The following is a 21,096-nucleotide window of genomic DNA, read 5'->3' as shown; positions in this document are numbered from 1 at the left end:
CTCCCACCCAGCCATACCACTAGCATAGCGGAAAAGAGCACCGGACCTGCAGAGGGGCAGAACAGGCCTCCCTTGCCACACTGCATGATTTTCTTTGCTTGGGAAGGATCTTTGATTTGGGCTCATTGTCTTTGGTTTTTGGCCTGAAGCATTTTAATGAAGGTACAGTAGGTCCTCCATGGTTGTAAAGGTGAAATATAATTATTTTGTCCATTCTAGCTTGTGTAGAATAATTACAGCATTAACATGCTTATCTTGATCTCTTCTATTGCTTACTGCACAGGTTCTCAACCAGGGTGTGTGTATCCCTGGGGTTATGCAACAGTCTTCCTGGGGATACATCAACTCATCTAGATATTTGCCTAAGTTTTACAACAGGCTACATAAAAGCATGAGTGGAGTCAGCATGAACTAAATTTCATACAGACAATGACTTGTTTATACTTCTCTATATACTATACACTGAAATGTAAGTACAATATTTATATTCCAACCAATTTATTTTGTAATTATATGGTAAAAATGAGAAAATAAGCAATTTTAAGTGATTGTGTGCTGCAACACTTTTGTATGTTTATATCTGATTTTTGTAGGCAAATAGTTTTAAGTGAGGTGAAATTTGGGATACGCAAGACAAATCAGATTCCTGAAAGGAATACAGTAGTCTGGAGAGGTTGAGAGTCACTGGTTTACTGGTCCTTTTTCTCTCTCCTCTCCTCAGGTAGTTGATATCTTAAAGTTAATATTAAGTTTGACTGTTCAAAGAATTTCTTATTTAATTCAAATCAGTTGCAGACTCTTCACCTAATGCACCAAGTCTCCTAATTTAACTTTAAAAGCTGTAGTTATACACTGCTATTTTTATCTGGATGGCTATATAAGCAGGTACTATTTTCACCCTACTTCTCACATAGTTGTAAAAATGGAACTGGCCCAAGCTTCGCCTTCTTAATGTTTGCCTTTATTTTTAATGTAAATAACAACAAAACAAACGTAACCCTCAACCTAAGCTTGGTTGCTGTAAGGGTTTTCCCTGCAGTACCCGTCTGTCTCTGCCCCTTCCTGCCATGTCAGAGCTAATAGGTCCTGGCTGCACAGGTGATTCGGCAAAATAACTGAATCTCTTTGCAGAGTTTAGAACTACATCTTAGAAGTCTATCAACACTAAAGAATCAGAAGGCAATGGAAAAACAAGCTGATCTGTGCTGCCTTAAGGTTAGACCATCATATGTTTAAATTTAGGGCCCAGTCCTACAAACACATACTGTCTGCCCATTGTGAATAGAACTGACTCTCTCCATAATCCATACTATTCATAGTTGGCAAAAAACACAGTGCCTAGTACTGAATGAATGCAGGATCAGGTATTAAAATGGAAACTTCTTGGATTAGGCATCATGTTGTCCTCTATAATTTACAACTCCATGTTCATTGTTGACATTTAACAAGTTTTTACTAATAATAATGTACAAAAATGTTAAATGTAGATAGTTGATTGGCTCAGGTCCTAGGTTCTCAGCCATTTAGGGATGCATAGTAAAACCAAAGTCCACTGAAATCAATGGAAGTTCATCCAATTACTACATTGGGCTTTGGATCATAGTTACCTGAGAAACAGTCTCTCTCCCTGTACAATATTGCTACAGCTGAGGTCATCAGAGGGGCTCAAGCCAGATCCCCTCATTTTTAAAATGAAGAGAGCTACTGGCAGTTTGCTCTCCAGGAAGAGTTCTCAACTTTGGAGTTCTTTGCCCTATCCTTTACCCGCTGGATTTGATAACCTCCGTAGCCCATTGTTAGTTGGTTTTTTCTCGCCCCTCCCCCCCTTGGAATTTGGGACTGGGGGGCGCTGTAGTAGGAGTCATTTTACTGTGCTTGCTATAGAACGTTTTTATTACTATGTCTACTGGTGGGTATTGATTTCTTAAAGTGAGATGAGCAGATGATATTTTGAACAATCATCTCTGTTCCTTTGTTTATCATTGCCTGGACTGAAATGTGTTGGCCATATCCTCTCCTCTTTTAAGTTCCTCCTGAAAACCATGCTGTCTCACTTCTGCCATGCTGCCAAAAGTGAATTGTGTTGATTAGTATTGAGAATTTCTCTTGTTCCCCTTCCCTAACTGCTGTCTACTTGTGTTTGTCCTTCCTTAACTGTGAGTTCCTATGGGTGGGAACCATCTCTTCTGGAATGATGGAAAAGATCTTGACATGTGGATGCTACTACAAATAAATAATGCTGTAAACATTAAACTATGTAATATAGGTTAGGCATTTATTGATTTATATATTGAAATTATTAATTAATACATTGGATTCTTTGTAATCTCAGTTTAGGCATGTGATTGAGTTATGAAATACTCCATTCTAAGTCAGAGCAAAAAGGGGCTTAATGGTCTGCTCAAGGAACAATTCTGCAACCTCTTGTCTAAATTTATGTAGTTATTTTGTGGAAAGTCCCATTTAGTTCAATGGATGCTACTTTGTTAGTAAGGGTTGCACGCCTGTGGATTATGGTAATTAGTACTGGGGTTCAGTTTATTATTTTTGTGTATTTAAGTAGAAAAAGGATTTCAGCAGAGGGGTTTTGTCCACAACACAGGGGAAAGTGATGGTTTGACAACAAAAAAAGACCCAAATCAGAAATAACCTATATGTTTAAACTTTGGTCCAAAGATAATAGCAATGGAGAATAAATTACAACTTTAAAAGAATGTGACTGTTTCCTTTGAGACCAAAAACTTTCAATAAACCTCTAAATATGCACATGTAATATCTATAGGTGCCACATTATTCTCTACACACATACTAGGCAACATGCAATCTACTGGCCATTTTCTGCATTCCTCACACTGCCAGTACAAAACACAACTTGTGCATGTGCCACAAGCATTACAGGTACATTTTTGGGGGGAAGGGAGACAAATTGTGAAATTCTAAGGGCCAAATGATCAAACTAAACTTCATGTCTCTTGGTTTATATGAAACAACAAAACAATCAAATATGAGGGGCCTCTTATCCTTAGAGCTTTCTCTCTACCCCTAACTTGTTACCTATGGCATTTCTAGATGTGTCAAGAAGTCCCACAGCGTGACCAACATCCTGACTTTACAATATTTCTCCATGCAAATAGCCCCATCGATGTAAAATTTGCCACGGTCAGTGACTGGACTTGTATGTGGAATTTCAATGTTTTAGTTTCTTTGGCAGCTTTGTTAGTGACCTATCTATATTTCTCTGGTATTATTGTAGATGCATGGAGGATACATTGCAGGGTGTGCTACTCTGCCCCCACTGGTGTGACCTTAGTGCTCTGCAATATGGTGTCCTCAGTGCAATGTGACCTGGCGTGCACAATGCGTGTGAGGTCACACCACTGTGGAAGGTGTTACACAAGTGAGGGCAGACACACATAGCTCTGGAAGTCCAGTATTTTGGGGATGCATCAGTGGCCTACCTCCCTAAAGTAAGAAAATGACAACCACTGTAAGAAATGTAATATTCTTTATGCCAACAAGTTATCTTGACTGAGTATCCTTGTATACATTCAAACACATAGTCATTTTTCAGGGAGTTTTGCAATTATAACTCAGCTGAGAAGATACCACATGTTTAAACAACCTGAGGCAGTGGCATAGCTACTGAATTTCTTTTCTTAGTGCCACTGAGATTAAAATGAATCAAAGAATGGAAAGCTTCTTTGACATGAAACTAAAATCTGTGTGGAAGCTGAAGTTAGTGTGACTGTACTTATAGTCATTCTGGAAAAACCTCTAATCCACTCTGAATCAAACTGGAATGGTGCAGCTGTACCAATGCAGCTGCACCACTGTAAAATCTCTAGTGGGTCCACTCTCTGCTGATGGGAGAAAGCTCTCCCACAGACCTAATTAATCCACCCCCAACAAGTGGCGGCAGCTATGTTGGCAGGAGAAGCTCTCCCACTGACATAGCGCTGTCCACACACGCACTTCTCAGTGTAACTTGTATCACTCGGGGGTGAGGGGAGGGCGTAATTTATTCACGCCCCTGAGCAACAAATTATACCAACATACATAGCCTAAAATAAAGCCCTAGCCTTTCCCTCCAATGTGTCTTTCGCTCCAACATGCACTAGTTTCAATAGTGTTTTGATACTCCCCACATAGAGAGTGCAAGTACCCTTCTAAACCATTTATAGGTGCCCAGCCAGATAATTCAGGTTTGGATTTTCAAAAGCATTCAACTTTGGCTTAACTACTCCCATTGAAGCCAATATTAAAACTCTCATTGACTTCAATGAGAGCCTGAGTGTGGGGTTTTCAAAATCCACACAGAATTGTCCTAACTCTGCTATGTCTAACTACCACTTATGTTGTATACTTAGGTCGCCGAGGACTGTGAATCAGTAACAACCCCCCTGAGCAACTTAAGTTACACTGACCTAAGCGCTGATGTGGACAACGCTATTGTTGGAGGGATAAGCTCTCTTGCCAACATAGCTACCACCACTCATTGGGGATGGATTAATTAGGTCAATGGGAGAGCTCTCTCCCATCAGCTTAGAGCCGCTACACTAGAACTGCACCGCTGTAAACTCTCTAGTGTCGCCATAGCCTTAGTCTCTCTGGATCTTAATTTCCTTATCTGTAAAATTGGGCTACTTACTTATTTACATAGCTAAATATCATGAGGCTTAATTTATTGATATTTGTAAATACTTTCTATCCAAGCATACCAAAGCATGTCTACACGGTAAAGAAAAACCATGGCTGGCAGTTGCTGTATAGATATCTGGGCTCAGGCTGGAGCCTGGATTTGAGGATCCTGTGAGGTGGGAGCGTCCCAGAGCTCAGGCTCCAGTCCAAGCTCAGAAATCTACACAGCAATGGAATAGCCCCACAGCCCTGCCTCACAAGTTGGAATCAGCTAGCATAGACCAGCCACAGATTTTTCTTTGCTATGTAGACATACCCATAGAAGAGGGAAATAGGCATATGGGGAGAGGGGGCAGGGATTTCAAAAGCACAAGGGATGTTAAGTGCCCACCTCCCCTTTGTGCCTTTGAAAACCTCCCCTTGCCCTCCAGGAAATACACTTATTTCAACACAGATGTCAAAATGTAAAATATTTCCTGTTTATAGGATAGTCCTGATGCTAGATGCATGGTGAAGATTCACAAGAATAAGGGTGCACTCAAATATTCCTTAGTGATTATGAAGAAAATAGTGCATAGGATCACAAACAAGCATGTTCTGCTCATCTTACCACAACCACAGAGCTATGCATTAGAACATTACAATTAGAGCTGGATGAATTTTTTTTAATTAAAATTTCAAATCCTCTTTCATCCCACTTGTTTTTTAAACAGACCATGCAAAAAGGTATGCTGGTCCTTTAAGGACAGGTGTAGGCTCATCGCTTCTTTTACTGTCTTATCCTGCTAAGGACAAGCATTCTGAGGGTTCTAGTTCCCAGAGGGATGGTAGGAACTGTAGGATGGAAACAGTGCAGGATGGGAAAGGGAGCAGGAATATAAAGATTTCTTCTCCATAGTGCAGAGACCGACTTGGGGATAAGAGGAGGAGGAGCTGCTGGTGCTGCAGCTGCTGCTTTCTTGTGACACTTCCTAGTGATCAGGCCAGGCCAGGATTAGCAAAGGGGTTCCTAGTACAGACAGAACAATCCTAGCAGGTGATGTGGTGAAGTAGCCAGGGAGATGGCCTGAGAGGTAGGCAGGTAAACATAGGAAGTGGCACTGGGGGGAGAAAGGGAAGCAGGAACATTTGAGTTTGGAGTGATCAGCTGATTCACTGTTCAGGAAGACAACTAGAGTATTCACCAGAGGTACTGCAGGATTAATAAAAGATGTTACTGCAAAAACAACGAGAGTTCTGTGGCACTTTAAAGACTAACAAATTTAATATTTGTAGACATAAGCTTTCGAGAGATTTCAGCTCTCTTCTTCAGATACAGTAATACAGAAAATAGGAAACACAGAGGCATCTTATAGATATCCAGGTGCATTGAGAACAATGGGGGAGGTGGAGTCCAGTACTTAAGACCTAAGGATGACCACTGAGTAGGAGGTGAGAATGGGTGAGCAAAGTAATTTACCTTCTGTAGTGAGATAGCCACTCCAAGTCTCTGTTTAAACCCAATTTGAATGTGTCAAGTTTGCAGATCATTTCTAACTCAGCAGTTTCTCTTTGAAGTCTGTTTTTGGAGGGTTTTTTTGGAGAAGTACAGCAACTCTCAGGTCAGAGACAGAATGCCCTGGGGAATTAAAGTGTTCTCCCACTGGTTTATGGATGTTGTTTTTTGTCTGATTTGTGTCCATTTATCCTTCTGCGTAGTGATAGTCCAGTTTGGCCAATGTACATGGCAGAAGGGCATTGCTGGCACATGATGGCAAATATAACATTAGTGGATATGCAGGTGAATGAGCCCCTCATGGTGTGATTGATGTGGTTAGGACCAGTGATGATGTCATTAGAGACGATGTGTGGGCAGAGCTGACAACAGGGTTTGTTGCAGGGATAGGTTCCTGGGTAGGATTTTTTTTAGGGTGTATGGTTGCTGGTGAGCATTTGCTTCAGGTTCGGGGGCTGTCTGTAAGCCAGGATGGGTCTGCCGCCCACTGCCTGAGCGAGAGATGGATCATTTGCTAGGATAGGTTGTAGATCTTTAATGGATGTGCTGGAGAGATGTTCCTGTCAAAGTAAATATCAAACTAGTTTCCTTGCCTGCCACACATGGATATTAGCTGCTTTCTCACCTACTCAAAGAAATTCTATGAAAGTCATCTGAACAAAAATAGTAGTCTCTTTGGCAGGAGAGCAATATGCTATGCATGTTTTCTTAAACACTATTGGAAAGAGAAATATACCCCTAGACATTTTAGAAAATGTTAAATAAAACTTTGATAACATTTAGCATACCAGAAAGGGTCTCAAAAACAATTTTACTTCAGTGTATTTCTCAGCCATTTGTTTTATATGCATTTGGTGTTTATGTGCACTGAAGGAGGACTGTCAGATTTGGATTTTCTGTGGTTTACTTTCTGGTGCATTCCATTTTTCACTGTGATGTTCCTGGAGCCAGTTGTCCACTTTATAATTTTGAAATTACAACTGAGCTAGATGGCCAAGTAGAGGCCACAACGCCAGATGACCAATAGCACGCCTCCAGCTTAGATGACTTGCGATTCTAAAGAAGATACTGTCTGAAGCAGTCTGTGGCATTAAAGAGAGAATAATGGAGATGTCAGACTGTATCTCCTGCAGGTGCATTTTCTTCGTCACTTTGAAATCTGACTATCTAATTTTATGTGTGTGGGATTCTTACCTCATTCTGCAGTTACATGTCTTGGCTCATCTGAAACATTCACCTAAAGCTGTCATTCATCTGAATACTGAACAGTATTCCACTTATTGGGAAAATGTTCCTGCTGTATTTTAGTTCTGAATCTTTACTGTGCAATCTGAGCTTCAAATGATGAAAGAGTGATTGGAGCAGGGAGACTGGACGTTGGGTCTCCCACCAGGCAGCAGAGTCATTCTCTCTTGCTCTTTCTGGCCCAACGATATGGGAGAACTATATCCAATCTTCCCACACCAATCACTCTTTCATTATTTATCCACTGTGGAACAGCTTCATCAGAGACTGAGAGATCCCTGTCACGCTGGCTGGATTGGGAGGAGAGGGGGGACATTTATTATGTTTAACACCAATATGTCAAAATCATAGTACATCCATGTGAGATGCCATGCCAGGTACTGTTAGGCTATAATGTGCTAAGTAAGGCTATGTCTACACTGCAGCACTAATTCAAATTAGCTTAATTCGACTTTCAGAAACCGATTTATAGAAAGCACTGCAGACTTTCCACATTATGGAGTTTTTGCTGGTTTTTTGCATCCACACTGGCCAGACTTAATTCGAATTAGAAAGCAGGGCAATGTGGGAAGCTATCCCACAGTGCAACTAACCACGGAGGCTGTTGTGAGGAGTTTCATCATCCCAGGATGCAGCGCTGCTCCCCCAACAAACAGGAACAGGATTTTTGTGCTGGTTTTTTACTCCCCCGATCATCATTGCTGCAGAAACATGGAGCCAGCTGAACTGTGCTCTCATTTTGACTGTGACAAATACATCATGGCTTATCCTGGATTACTTTAGAACTCAAGCAAGAATGCGAAGAGTGATCTATGCCTCCGTGGATGCCATGCTACAAGAGATCCAGCAGAATAATGACCCTGTATATTGCTTGCCTTTGATTTTTCCCTCCACCAACCCACGCACTGTATGTTTTTTCTTTAATAATCATCCCACCACTCAAGAGCATTCGATATCTGTGCCTGAGAATTCCCTCCTGACCTACTTATGATTTAATAAAGAAACATTGTGGAATGATGCAAACCTTTATTTCTTTACATTCAAGTAATGAGGGAAGGGGTTCTTTCACTGTCTCCAGGGGTAGGGTGGTAGCTTGCTGGCCAGCACTCAGCATGGCCGCCGCAGCTTTCTGTTTTCAAACCCTTAAAGGGAAAAATTGCAAAGGGCTTGCTGGGCATTTAAAACCCATTCACCAGGCAGGGAGAGTGGGTGGTGAAAGCTTTCAAACCCTTAAAGAGACTAACTGCTAAGGGCTTGTTGTGGGGGGTGATCGCAGCTTGGATTGTAAACCCATTCAGCTTGTGGTGAGTGGGGGAGGATGCTGGCTGCCTTGCTTGCAGAGAAGAATCCTACAAGGCAGCCCTTCTCTGAACACTTTTTTCAAGTGAGGGAGGGATAACAGATTACATACATTAAATTGTCAATGTGATAACAGATGGGAAACGTAATTTTTTTTAACACACAGAAAACAAACATTGAGCCCTGGATAAGCACCCATGGCAGTCAACAAAACACATGAGCTCCCCCTCACCCTCCCCAACAACATGCAAGGACAGAAATATTAATAAGAAAGAAAACTCACCGGATGTGCCTTCCATAGGATCGTTCGTGCTGTCCTGTGTGCTGGTGAACTGTTCGGGGGTCAGGAATAACTCCTAAGACTTCAGCCCGACTCCATGCTGGAGCACATTTGGGCTTTTCAGTAGCCATGATGAGAACAGTGGGAAAGCTCTCCCCATGCTGGCAGCAAACACAGGAAATGAAGATTCAAATTTTCCTGGGTCTGCTTGAGAGGAGGGAACTTTGAAATGGGGCATTATGGGATAGCTTCCGGAGGCCAATTAATTCAAATTAAGACCAATTGCGTCTACACTGACACTAAATTGAATTCTTAAATTCGGATTAGGTGCTACACCACTTGCAGAGGTGGTTTTATTAACTCAATTTTAAAGGCTCCTTAATTTGAATGAACAGTGCGCAAGTGTAGGGACTTTAATTCAAATTAAGCCACCAGTGTAGACCAGGCCTAAGATGTTTATAGTCATGTGTTATATGTGTAATGGAAGCTATGGATATGGTTGATATATCTGTATTTCAAATTGTGCTGTGTCTGGGTCACACCCCAGACAGGATAGCTGCAGAACAATAGCCTGCTAAATGGCTCATTAAGAGATTCCCAGGTGCAAGGGGCCCAAGGGGAGAAGCCAGGGATATACTTGAGTCACCAAGACTTACTCATGTGACTCTGGACTCCATTTTGGTTTCTGTAAAATTCCACAAGCAGCATGGGGAAAAAAGCCAGAGGACATAAAAGGGGGAAGGTCTGGGATCCATTTTGTTTTCCGTCATCACCTACCTCTGGATCAACTCATCTACTGAAGCTGTGAAACCAAGGACTGAGACCCCTCCGGGTACTGGATGTATACCAGAGGGACTATACGAGCCTGCAAACTCCACAATTCTTCTAGAAACCTGATATATATGGATTGTCAAATCATTTTATGTATCTGATTGCTTTAATCCTGTAACACTTCTCTTATAGTTTCTTTTTATAATAAACCTTTAGTTTTAGTTGCTACAGGATTGGCTGGCAGTGTGGTGTTTTGGGTAAAATCCAAACTTATATTGATCTGGTATTGTGGCTGACCCTTTGGGGTCAGGAGAAATCTTTTGGGTAAAGAGCATAGAGTTTTAAATAACTTGTCTCTTTATTGGACCTAGTGGCTGATTGGGAGCCAGAGACTGAAATGCAGTAAAGGGGACTGTGTGTATTTGTATATTGGCTTCTTGATAACTGGTGTGGGGAATCAGAAGCAGTTTGTGGCCGGTTGGGAAGTCTGATTTCAGTGTCACTCGCCAGTGCTGGAAGAATTTGCTCTCCTTTTACAGCCTGCCCTGACCTTGGCATTTTCAGGTGGCTACCCTAGGCACGGAAGGGTCACAATCCCCACATCAGAATATCCCATATCTCAGTAATTAGAGCATTTTCCTAAGTGGTGGGAGACCCCTCCCTGTTCAACCCCTAACTCCTTTCAGACATCCAGGTCTCAAGACCTGCTCTGATACCAAGCAACAAGTCCCACAGAAAACCAATATGATGCAATTTAACCAAGCACACAGAAGCTCTTGTTTCTGATACAGCAGTGGGTTGTTTTGTCTTAGCTGTTTTCCTTGGTGTCTTAAATTTTCATACAAAATAGGATTTAAGAAACCTTTATAATCTCCAAGTAAGCATTCTTGGTGAGCTGCAGCACTACATTGAGTTGAGAAATATCAAGTACATAAGGTATGCAGAGGCAAAAGCAGTGACATTATCTTCTATAAATATTCAAGAAAGGAAATTGCTATTGTAAATGAGTTGGCTTTGTGGATAACAGCACAGGCCAAGCAGTGACAAGTGCAAAGAATTTATGAAGCTCCACAGATTACAAATTTTCTGTTCATGATTGTAGTAATCTGTTCTTGCTCACTGTCCTTTATTCAATCTCAGTTGTATCTTTGTAGACCTTTAGCATTTTCATTTCTCGTTACAAAATTTTCAATCTCTGAGATGTTAATAGAAAAATGACATCCTCATTCTAGACACAGTAGTAGATGGAACAATGGGAGTTAATTGAAATTTTCTAATACATTTAGAATATTAATACTTTAACATCAGCAGGAACAAAGAAATTCCTATCAGAATTTGAAATGAAATTACAATAAGGAACATTGGTCCTTTGCATCTGCAGTTTTCAGAGTTGTTATAAGGAAAGTAGTGGTTTTTTAACACCACTTAAGAGAGTCCTTTAAATGAAATACTGTCGTGACTTGTTGTGTACTCAGATGGAAGCAATTCTGCAAAGGACAAGAATAATTTAAAAAAAAAAAAAATCTCTCTCCTCCTGATAATGAAAAAAATTAGCACCCTTTTGGTGTTGGTCTTGTGATCATATGTAATGTGTGAATGTTAATTCTCTCCTTTTTCTTAAGAAAAAAATTAATCTGAAAGTCCCGACTTTAAAAGCGTTCTATACCTGCCTTATTAGGAAGGAAGCATGGTCTACTGAACTGAGCACAGAACTGTGAGCCTGTAACTCCTCTTTTTGTTTTGTGGGCTACTATGGCACATCACTTGAACTCTCTGTGCTAAATCCTGTTTTTCCTTACTTCTGCAAGTAGATGCAGTGAAATCATGGGTATTGTTTACATGAGTAAGGAAAATAAGATTTGATCTCTGTCATTTTCCCCCACTGTTAAATGAGGATACTAATTTTTAACAGAGGTGGTATAGGCTTAATTAGTTAATACCATGCTATGAATGCTAAATATTGCCGCCATTTGTTCTGTGAACATTCTGCTTTTACAGCATTAGTATGCTTCAACCTGAGGGCTCCACATCAGGAAGAGCATGGTTGAAATCTGAGGGAAGTTACAGGCACTGCAGATATGGAGCTGTGGCTAGGCTACACAGGTGAGGATTAGGCCCACAGTAATTACCTCTGCTTATCTTTTTTTGAGCATGTGGTAAGTGCTATCATTGAGACTGCACTGCTTGCTTGACTTGCCCCTCCCAGCCATCCTGCCCTATGTAGTATTTCTGTTTGTCTATTCCCTTGGCAGTACAGCACAAAGCCATTCAAAGGTTTGCCTTTCCAATTTAACTTGTTTCCAAGCAAACACCAAGCTTTTCCAGAGCATTTCACAAAGCATTGTATAAAATAAGTCAGGTGAATTCAAATGTTCTGAAAGCACAAAGGCTACACTATATTTCCAGAGTATGTTATCACACAGAAGAATGAAATGTTCTCTCATTAATGTAACCATATCTCTTATCACTAAGAATACAACACCAACCACTTCCTTCAGGAAAATATTCTGTAGAATTTAACATGAATGAAACCAACAGGGGTCAATAGAAATTACTCCAAAGCATAAAACTTAACAAAAAAATTACATATCCTTTGAATCTCTTAAATCACCCTACCGCATTCAAGAGCAGGGTTATTAGGATCTGACCTAGCTCCACTAAAGTCAAAGGGGGTTGGAGCAAGCCATAAGTTTCTCTTAAATTACACAGGATGGTTTAAACCATTGGTTCTCAAAGTAGGGGTGATGTGGTTATTTGGAGGTCATGAACTGTGAACCCCAACCCTGGTCCGGTGTGGGGCTGTGAGCCCCCCTGCTTCCTCCCAGCAGAGGAACATGGGGGGAGGGGAGCAAGTGGTGACAGACAGATACCGCTCACTCCCTGCTCCAACATTGCGCTCCTCCACCCCTAGGGGCTGATGGCAGGGGCGGGGGGAAGGAGAAGCAATGCCAGGGCTCCCTGCATCCAGGTCACTTTCCCCACCTGGACTGTGCTGTGAGGCAAACATGGGGACCTGCTGCTCTCTGCCCTCCTCTGAGGCAGGTGGGACATAGGGCCAGTGTGCTGACTTTAGCCATTGGGCTGTGCTACCCTGGCTAGAGGGCTGCTGTGCTGACTCTGACTGTTGGGCTGCACTGCCCTGGGGGGGAAACAAAAGGGCAGCCCCAGTGACTTAGACAACCTGGCCCTGGAGAGGAGCCTTGCAGGGTGGACTTGACCCATCAACTTTTTTACCCCCTTCCCAGCTTAAGTGACCTGATGCCCGTGCTGGGGCGCACCTACCCTGTGACAGGTGGTTTAAAAAGACCTTATTTTCATAGTGGAAAGCCTAAAAGTCCTAGACTGAGCTGTATGTAGGAATTAGCAGCTCTGTGATCGGAGCACCTTCAATCATGAGGGCCATGTCTGTGGACCACAGCTTGAAAACAATGGGGCAAAGTTATTCTTGTGCCAATGTGTGGGCTGGTGCAAAGATTGCAGCGAGGCAGCTTTATGCTTCCTGAATTTTGTGGCTGAGGGAGCTAGTTTATACCCCTGCTTCTTGTGTTCCTTGCTGCTTTAGCCCATGCCATAGCCTTGCTGCAACAAGGGTCTTGGGGCCATGGGGAATTGCAAGAGTGAAGGACTCCCCCAGTCTCTCAGAATGCCACCTTCACTGTGAGTTGCTGTGGAGGCAGTGTACAGAGCTCCTCTGCTGGTGATATTCCTCTAGAAAGCCTTAAACTCCCTATAGCATAGCCTGTGCAAAGAGGCTGTAATGCCACTATGTATCTAACCTCATTACGCTAAATCATATTGGCCTATAATCTCCACTTTATGCTACTAATGACCAAAAGTCATTTCCATCTGATGCCCGCTTGGTGTCCTGTGCGAAAGTGATTGCTGGTCACAGCTAAGCTCCTCATTGTTAAGTGTCCCAAACCCCACCAAGGATTTAATAGGAATGGGAGACCAGTGGGCTGTCTCCCCTTCAGCTGTGGGTTGAGTCAAATTGACAAAGCTTACCCTGTCGTCATCCCTGTAGTACCTGTTCTTTGAACAGAGCGGGGACTCCAAATTCCAGTGCAGTCAGCCCTAAATCTTTAGTCAGCACTGAATTTACTTTCCATTTTTTAAAAGAGGCTACAACTAATATGAATATTTTCAAGGTTTGGATTTTCTCCACAGCACAAAGCTGAATATATGAATAGTAAATTGTTTTTGTTCTCAGGGCTCAAAATGAGTCATTATAGCACTTATACCATTCTAGCATTTCATAGTTCGTTTTTTGTTTTTTGTTTTTTAAAGGCCAAAAGGAACCATTATAATAACTTAACTTGCCCTCTTGTGTAACAGACCATAAACTTCACTCAGTAATTTCTGCATTGAGGCCAGTATCTTGTGGTTGAACGAGAGTGCATCTTTTAGAAAAACAAGTCTTGATTTAATGAGTCTGTGATGGAGACTTTATCACATGCCTAGGTGAATTGTTCCCACTACCTCATTGTTAAAAACATGCACCTCATTTCCAGTTTGAATTTTTCTAGCTTCAGCTTCCCAATGTTGGATCTTATGTCTTTGTCTGCTAAATTGAAGAGTCCTCTAGAATTTAATTTGTGCAGACAAAAGATAACAGCTGCAGTTACATCAACTTTGAGGGACTCTCTAAAGCTAAAATCTTCTGCTCAGCATTTGGTCCAGGGAGCCAGATTAGAGCTGTCTGGAAAATGGATTTTCTTTCCAAGAAAAATTTCAAGTTATTGGGGGGGGGGATCCCAATTGGGACACAGCTGACATTTTTCATAGGAAAGAATATCTAGAAATCACTCATCCTGGGAGAACTGAAATGGAAAATGTTTGGGTTGACTGCTGCCTTTCTGGCTAGTGGGCTTCCTGGGCTCCCTGTCAGCCTGCCAGGTGGACAGTCTGGGGAATCAGGGAGCTGGACAGCCTGGGAGCTGGCTGGTCAGGGAGTCCAAGGAGCCTGGGAACTTGGGGAGATGCACAGCTGGGGAACTTGGGGAGAGGCACAGCTAGGGAGCCAGCTGTTCGGCTGCCTGGGAGCTGGTCAGCATGAGGAACCTGGGAAACCACGAGGCAAGGAGCTGGGGAGCCCAGGCAGGCAACTTAGGGATCCCTAGTTCTCCTTCAGCCTATTGTGAGGGAAGCCCAGGGGCCCAACAGATGGCTGGCTGGTGGGTGCCCTGGCAGGAAACCAGACAGAAGCAGGCAGCTGAAAGTTTTGATGGAATTGACACATTCCTACTGGAAATTTTTTGTCCAGTCCTAACATGTATAGGAGGAGGAATCTTTCCCTGAAGCCAGATCTGTGGCATGTACTCTAGCTAAATGGCTGAAGTAGTCTCTGTGGTCCCTACCATCGCTCCCTTAAAGCAGGACAAACAAGGGTCACTGCAATGGTAGAGTCCCTGCCCCTGCTCCTATCTTTTCACCATTCCTTTCTGCCCCATGTGACGTCCTTACGTTCAGCATGTTCCTTGTGCAATGGAACTACATTGTTTCTGTTGCCTGAGAAGCCTGTGTCAATAGAGATGGGGGCTGTATTTTAGTCTAGAAGATAGACTAAGAAAGACATAGAAGATGTCCTTATCTCACACTGTGTTCCAGCAACACAAGATCTAGGGGTGCCCTTAGGACTTAGAAGGGAGTAGGTATGTTGGAAGTTCATAAAAAAAAAAAACTGCAGTGTATGGTCCATTTCCCACAGGGGCCAGCAGGAGTACATGGCCGTGAAGAATCCAGCTGGAGAGAATGGATATCTAGAGAGAGAAGTCAAAGGAGGGAGAGAAATGTTGGTTGCAAGGGGGTCGTACTGGAACTTTTTAGCCAACTGAAACACTGAATATTCTCATTCTTAAAATTAAATTATCTCACTAAATGCCTTTGACTAATGTACTGTGTATGGTTTGAAAGAAGTGTAAACACAGCTTGGAGTATGCTGATTGAAAATGTAAATGTTATAAAATATAACCTTCCACTGTGCAGAATATCACCAGGAACATCTATAAACCTTCAGTTCCCTCTAATCTGATTATACTTATTACAGCTCTAAATGGTCTGCCCTAAAATTCAGTGCTTTAGGTTTCTTTCTCCCCAAATACAATTCCTGAACAAGGAAGGATTTTGTTTCATGTTTGATCATGTCTCTGCTGGAGACATACTCCAGAATGACAGTCGTAACTTTGTCATCACAGCATTGTTCTGTGGAGCAGCATGGTAAGAGCCAGTTTAAGAACAAATAAAAACAATTCAATATTGTTTAAAAGAAGGGTTAGGGAGGCTCCCCGCTCTTCCAATTTTACCTGACTCTTGGGATACTAGATGGTTTTCTTAAAACCCAGCTCCTGGAGTCATGTGATTATGCGAGACTCTGCTTCTTTTTTAGTAAATTCCTAGCTTTTTTGTCTTCAGAGAAGTTGGAAAACAAAACCTAAAGGCTCAAAATCCAGAAGGCAAATAATAAACCCCCATATTTTACTTGTAAAAAATCTCATGTTTTATAATAGGGTAGCCTCTCTCCTTTGAAGCGTAATGAGGACTAAGTTAAGCCAATAAGTCAGGTCATAATTCTTTAATGTCCCAGGAGTTCTGGAGCAGATGAGAGCCTAGGGAATGGCAGATGTAGATTCTGGGGGGAGAGGAAGTGGTCTCAGCATAATAGTTACTTTTTAGGGAAAACCTGGGTTATTGTTTCTTTAACGTGCTGGGACCAGGAGTCTTGTAGTGTAGGGTGGGGCAAGGTTTTCCTTTCTTAGCCAGTCAAGACAAGGTATGGGAAATAAAGCTGCCTCTTCCCTCTTCTCAAAGGGAGAAATATAGGTGGGGGACCTGTTGACCTCTTCCAGCCCAAAGGAGAAAGGACAGAGGTGGTGAGACCTGGCCTCCAGTTTGTAGCAGGCAACTGGAAGACTGTCAGCAGTGGTGCCTGGTAGGAAAGGACTTTTATGACGTTTTGTTTTGCATTTTGTTTGTGAAAGACTGTGCTGTCAGTCTAGGTGGAAGTGGATGAGGGTAATTTGAAGAGGCCTGCTAGAAGAAGTTAGCCTGAAGCAGGGCACAGCCCTGCAAAGGAGGGCTGTAGGATCCCTTGACCAGGAAGAAGAGCTTTTGGGTTTGGAAGGCCAACAGAAACAGTTTATAAACCCTCAATAAATGAGGACACCTCCCCACTGCCCCCCAGCACCTCAAAGGTAATGTTTAAGTACTCTGCACTGTGGGAAGTTAGTGGGAGACCCTAGAAAGAACTGAGGGTGGGGCACCTGCAGGACCACCCGAAGGCCAGTGAGAGGACAAGATCCGGAGCTTATCTTAAATTGTTACAGTCATCTCACAGTTTTGGAGCGGGGGGATGGGGCTGACTCCTGGTTTTTTTAACACTTGGGGTTGCTGGTACTGTAATAACAATAAAAATAGTAATAAAGAAGCTACTGATGCATTGGGGTAGCATATAAGCCTCTTACTTCAGGAAGCCTAGCTTCAAAATCTGACATGGTACAAGTGATAGTGAGTTTGATGTCCTGTAAGTCCACCACCCCCCCCAGCCCCACAATTTGACATGCCCATCACTCTCTTTACCAAGTCCTGGAACTGTAATGATATTACACAGGGGTCAGATGGTAGACTACCAAAAGTGGAGATATTCACCATATTCTGAGTCCTGGTGAAATATAGATTGTCCAGCTCTTCATGGTAAAGTAGGTTTTTATTAGGGATGTAACAGGACAAACATTTAAAAGGTGAGCAGCAGTCTCATTGTTTAGCGAATTAATCAAACGTTTAAATGGGGGGGGAGGTTGGTCCACAGCAGCTCAGAAATTGTGTGCTGGGGGGAGGAGCGGCTGGGCTCAGTCATTAACTGAGCAACTCAGTTCTCAACTCTTTAACTACCCCTAGTTATCAAGTCATTAGCACATCAGCTCAGACTTTTTATGCATTAACCATTCCTAAACATTTTATTAACTTTTAAACAACTGTTTATAAAGCAGGAATGCAATGTGTCACTATTTAAGCTTACAAAGGTAACAGGTCATTGCAGTAAATCAGCAAACACTTAACAGGCTGACCTACACACTTTTGGTCTCCCCTCCACGAGCCAAACCCACATGATTCTGCTCAGCTTCCCTTCCCCATCACAGTGGAAGGAGCTCACAGCATTTAACCGTTTAAACGGTCTATATTTAGAATGTTTAAATGAATTCCTCACTAACCAAATTCTTACATCCCAGTTTTTATACCATGCCAATCATGGTGGTATCTGATTGTCCCTCTTTCTTTCATGCTTTAACCAAACTGATATGTAATCATTATACTTAAGTCTTAATATCATGAGATGAACACGGGTAATGCATATCTCTCAAAGCTATTGTTTCAGGCTGAACATAGAATGACACAGAGGTCACTGCATTGGTTTCCATATTTGCATTTTCCTTCCAATCACAAGAACTAGTAACTTTATTTAACTGAGAGCTTAGATTCCAGGGCACAAGATGCAGTCATCAGGGACAATTTATAGCTTACCACCCTGCTTCAACCCAGCCCATTTCAACCACTGGTGTTGCAATGCATATCTGATTTGTGGTACATTGACAAAAACGAATAGTGGTTTGTACAGTACCTAGTTCAAGCTAATGATATTAATCCACTACTTTCATGTCTGAATTAATTCACCATTTAAAATAAAGGATTTAAAATTTAGAAAATTAATTTTTCTTCTGTAGCAGACATCTCCAATTACTGCTTCAGTCTTGTAATATTATTTTAGGGCCCAATCTTTCTCATATTAGAATAAACTGCAACATTGTTGTTGAATTCAATGGAAGCAGATGGGGCCCTCTGGATCAGATTCTCAGATGGGCCCAAGAAGTGCTGAACATAGTGGCAGGGAGGGGGCAAGGAGTCATGAGCATCTCATCCTGGCCTCCCAATGCTGGTGCCAGTTCTGTGCTGGCTGGGCCCTGACATAGACGCTTTCCTACCAACATAGCTACTGCTGCTTGCTTAAGTGGTTTTATTATGTCATGGGGAGCCCTCTCCTCCACTGACATAATGTGGCTACACAAGCTCTCTTATAACTGATACAGCTGTGCCACTATAAATTTTAAGTGTAGACTAGCCCTCAGAATGTCACAGCTAAATAAAAGATCAAACAGAATGTGTGCTAATTACTTATACTAAACTAAGGGACCATTCAAGGTGAAGTGGCTGTTAAGACTTCTGCAGTCATAGGACAAAAGGGGGAGAGGGGGTAGTGGGTTACAGGTTGTTGTAATAAAGCATAAAGCCAGTCTCTGTTCAGTCCATGATTTTTAGTATCTAGCTGAGTACTGAATTCAAGTTCCCAGGCTCATCTTTTGAAAGTGTTTTGCAGGTTTCCTTTGGGGATGAGGACTGAGAGGTCAAATATAGAATGATCGCTTTGTGAAAAGTGTTCTCCTGCTGCTGTGTGAGTTTATTCAAAAGCATAGTGATTGTCTGATTTTACCCACACAGTTGTGGTTGGGGCATTTAGTGCACTGGATGAGGTACACCATATGTTGTGATAGGCATGTGTAGGATCCATGGACTTTGAAGAGTGTGGTTGTGGGGGATGTTGATCATTGTAGCAGTAAAGATATGTCTGGAGGTTTTGCATCTGTTCTGGAAGGTTTTGGTGCCTCTTTCAGCTGGTGTCCTGGTCTGTGGGGAGCTTGCTTCTGATAAGCTTGGAAAGGGTGGGGGTTGTTGGAAGGCCAGAAGTGGAGATTCAGGAAAGACTTCTTTCAGGGTGGGATCCCCATTGAGTATGGCTTGTAGTTGTTTGATACCCTTTATGGGCTCAACTGTGGAGTGGTAGATGACAACTAAGGGTGTGTGGTCAGAGGGAGGTTTATTTCTGTATTGACGCAGGTTCTCTTTGGGCATTTGGGTAGCCAGTTACATGATGTACTGAGTTGTATGTGGTGGTCAGAGGGTTATAGATGGTGAGACCACTGGGGATGTTTTGTTTCTTGCATTTGCTCAGGAAGTAATGTCACTGTTAAGTTTTGCTTATGTTGTAGAGTTTCCATTTCAGATTTAAAAAGTTGATCATCTTGCTTTGTTGTATGTATACCCTGTATATACTAAGACAGAGACATGTAGAAAGTGCAGTGTGTGTGTGGAAATAACAGATAATTTTATTAACTGGGGAAGAAAAAGAAAAGTTCCCTATGGGTTTGACAATGCTGAGAACAGGAAAAACAAAGTAAAGTAACTGTGCCAGCACTTACACTGAACAGCACTAAAATAGCCCTTTCTCAGCCCCAACCCCCAATACCCATGACCATTTTGAACCATGCAGCTACTCACAGTTAACATCTGGAAAGTGCCCTTATCCCCGCACACAATCAGTGGCCAGAAACTAGTTGTTAAAGCCCCTCCCAACTCCTCCATCACCTGTTCTCAATGTCTTTCAAACAGGGAATAATCACTTTCAAAGTCTTGTTAACAGTTATGAACTTTAACACAAAACAAAAGAACAATAAGTCCATTTAATTGGGCAGACACACCCTCCACAGAACAATCACAAACCAGAATGTGTTATACTTGCGGAGATGTCCTGTCCCAATTACCCCTAATGAATCATTACCTAAACAACCATCTAAAGACCATTGGCAGGAGGGGAACTAAACTGTGTGTTGAAACACAAATGAGTGGGAGTGTTCCCTATTGTATTTTACAGCAACTTTATGGGGTGTGACGCTTTGTGTGACTAAGCCAAAGTCACCTTCTACCTGCCTGCTGTTCCAAGATGTAAGCACAAGTTGCATCCTGGATTTCCCAGGCCTGCTATGATTCACCAATATGAACGTTCACTGTAAAGTCTTTGTATGCCAGTCCTATCTTGTGCCCACTTTTTCCTGAAGTACTTGCTTTTAGACTCTCAACTGTTATAAAAGGCACAGCATGCCACAATAATGCAGATGGTGCTGGCCACATTAGCATCCAACCAGGTGCATGGGTGTTGCCAGCGAGCTTTCAGCTGTCCAAAGGCATACCCCTTAGTTTGAAAATGAATGCCTGTTTTGCCAGGGCTGTGGATGTCAGGGTAAGGTTTCATTAGCCAGTCTAGGAATGGGTATTTGGGGGTTCCCCAGAATAATGTTGGGCATGGAGACACTATATAAAAACATGTCATTTCTGTGGAATAAAGTCCATTCCTCCCCCCTCAATTGCAGTCCTGATCTCTTCTGCACCCTGACATTGTGAACCTTTCCTGTGTCTGATGTTGGTGTTCATGAACCTTCCTTTGTGATCCACTAAGCCTAGACAAATGAGTGAGTGGTAACCTTTTCAGTTGACATACCCACTCCTTTTGATGGGCAAAGTATGGGGATGTGGGTGCCGTCAA

General features: G+C 42.4%; 1 long non-coding RNA gene across 1 annotated transcript in view; it reads right to left on the bottom strand.

The window, feature by feature from the left end:
* LOC137146258 (uncharacterized) overlaps positions 1-9,104 on the bottom strand; it is a 41,327-nt gene extending 32,223 nt beyond the window's left edge. The window contains exon 1 of the long non-coding RNA XR_010917879.1: positions 8,961-9,104. This is a non-coding gene — a long non-coding RNA (uncharacterized lncRNA). The remainder of the gene's footprint in view (positions 1-8,960) is intronic.
* Positions 9,105-21,096: the final 11,992 nt, after the last annotated feature.

Source organism: Emydura macquarii, unplaced genomic scaffold (genome assembly GCF_026122565.2).
Source record: "Emydura macquarii macquarii isolate MOO-44397 ecotype Brisbane River unplaced genomic scaffold, CSIRO-AGI_Emac_v2 contig_431, whole genome shotgun sequence".
Lineage (NCBI taxonomy): Eukaryota > Metazoa > Chordata > Testudines > Chelidae > Emydura > Emydura macquarii.
This window is presented reverse-complemented; position numbering and strand designations above follow the sequence as displayed.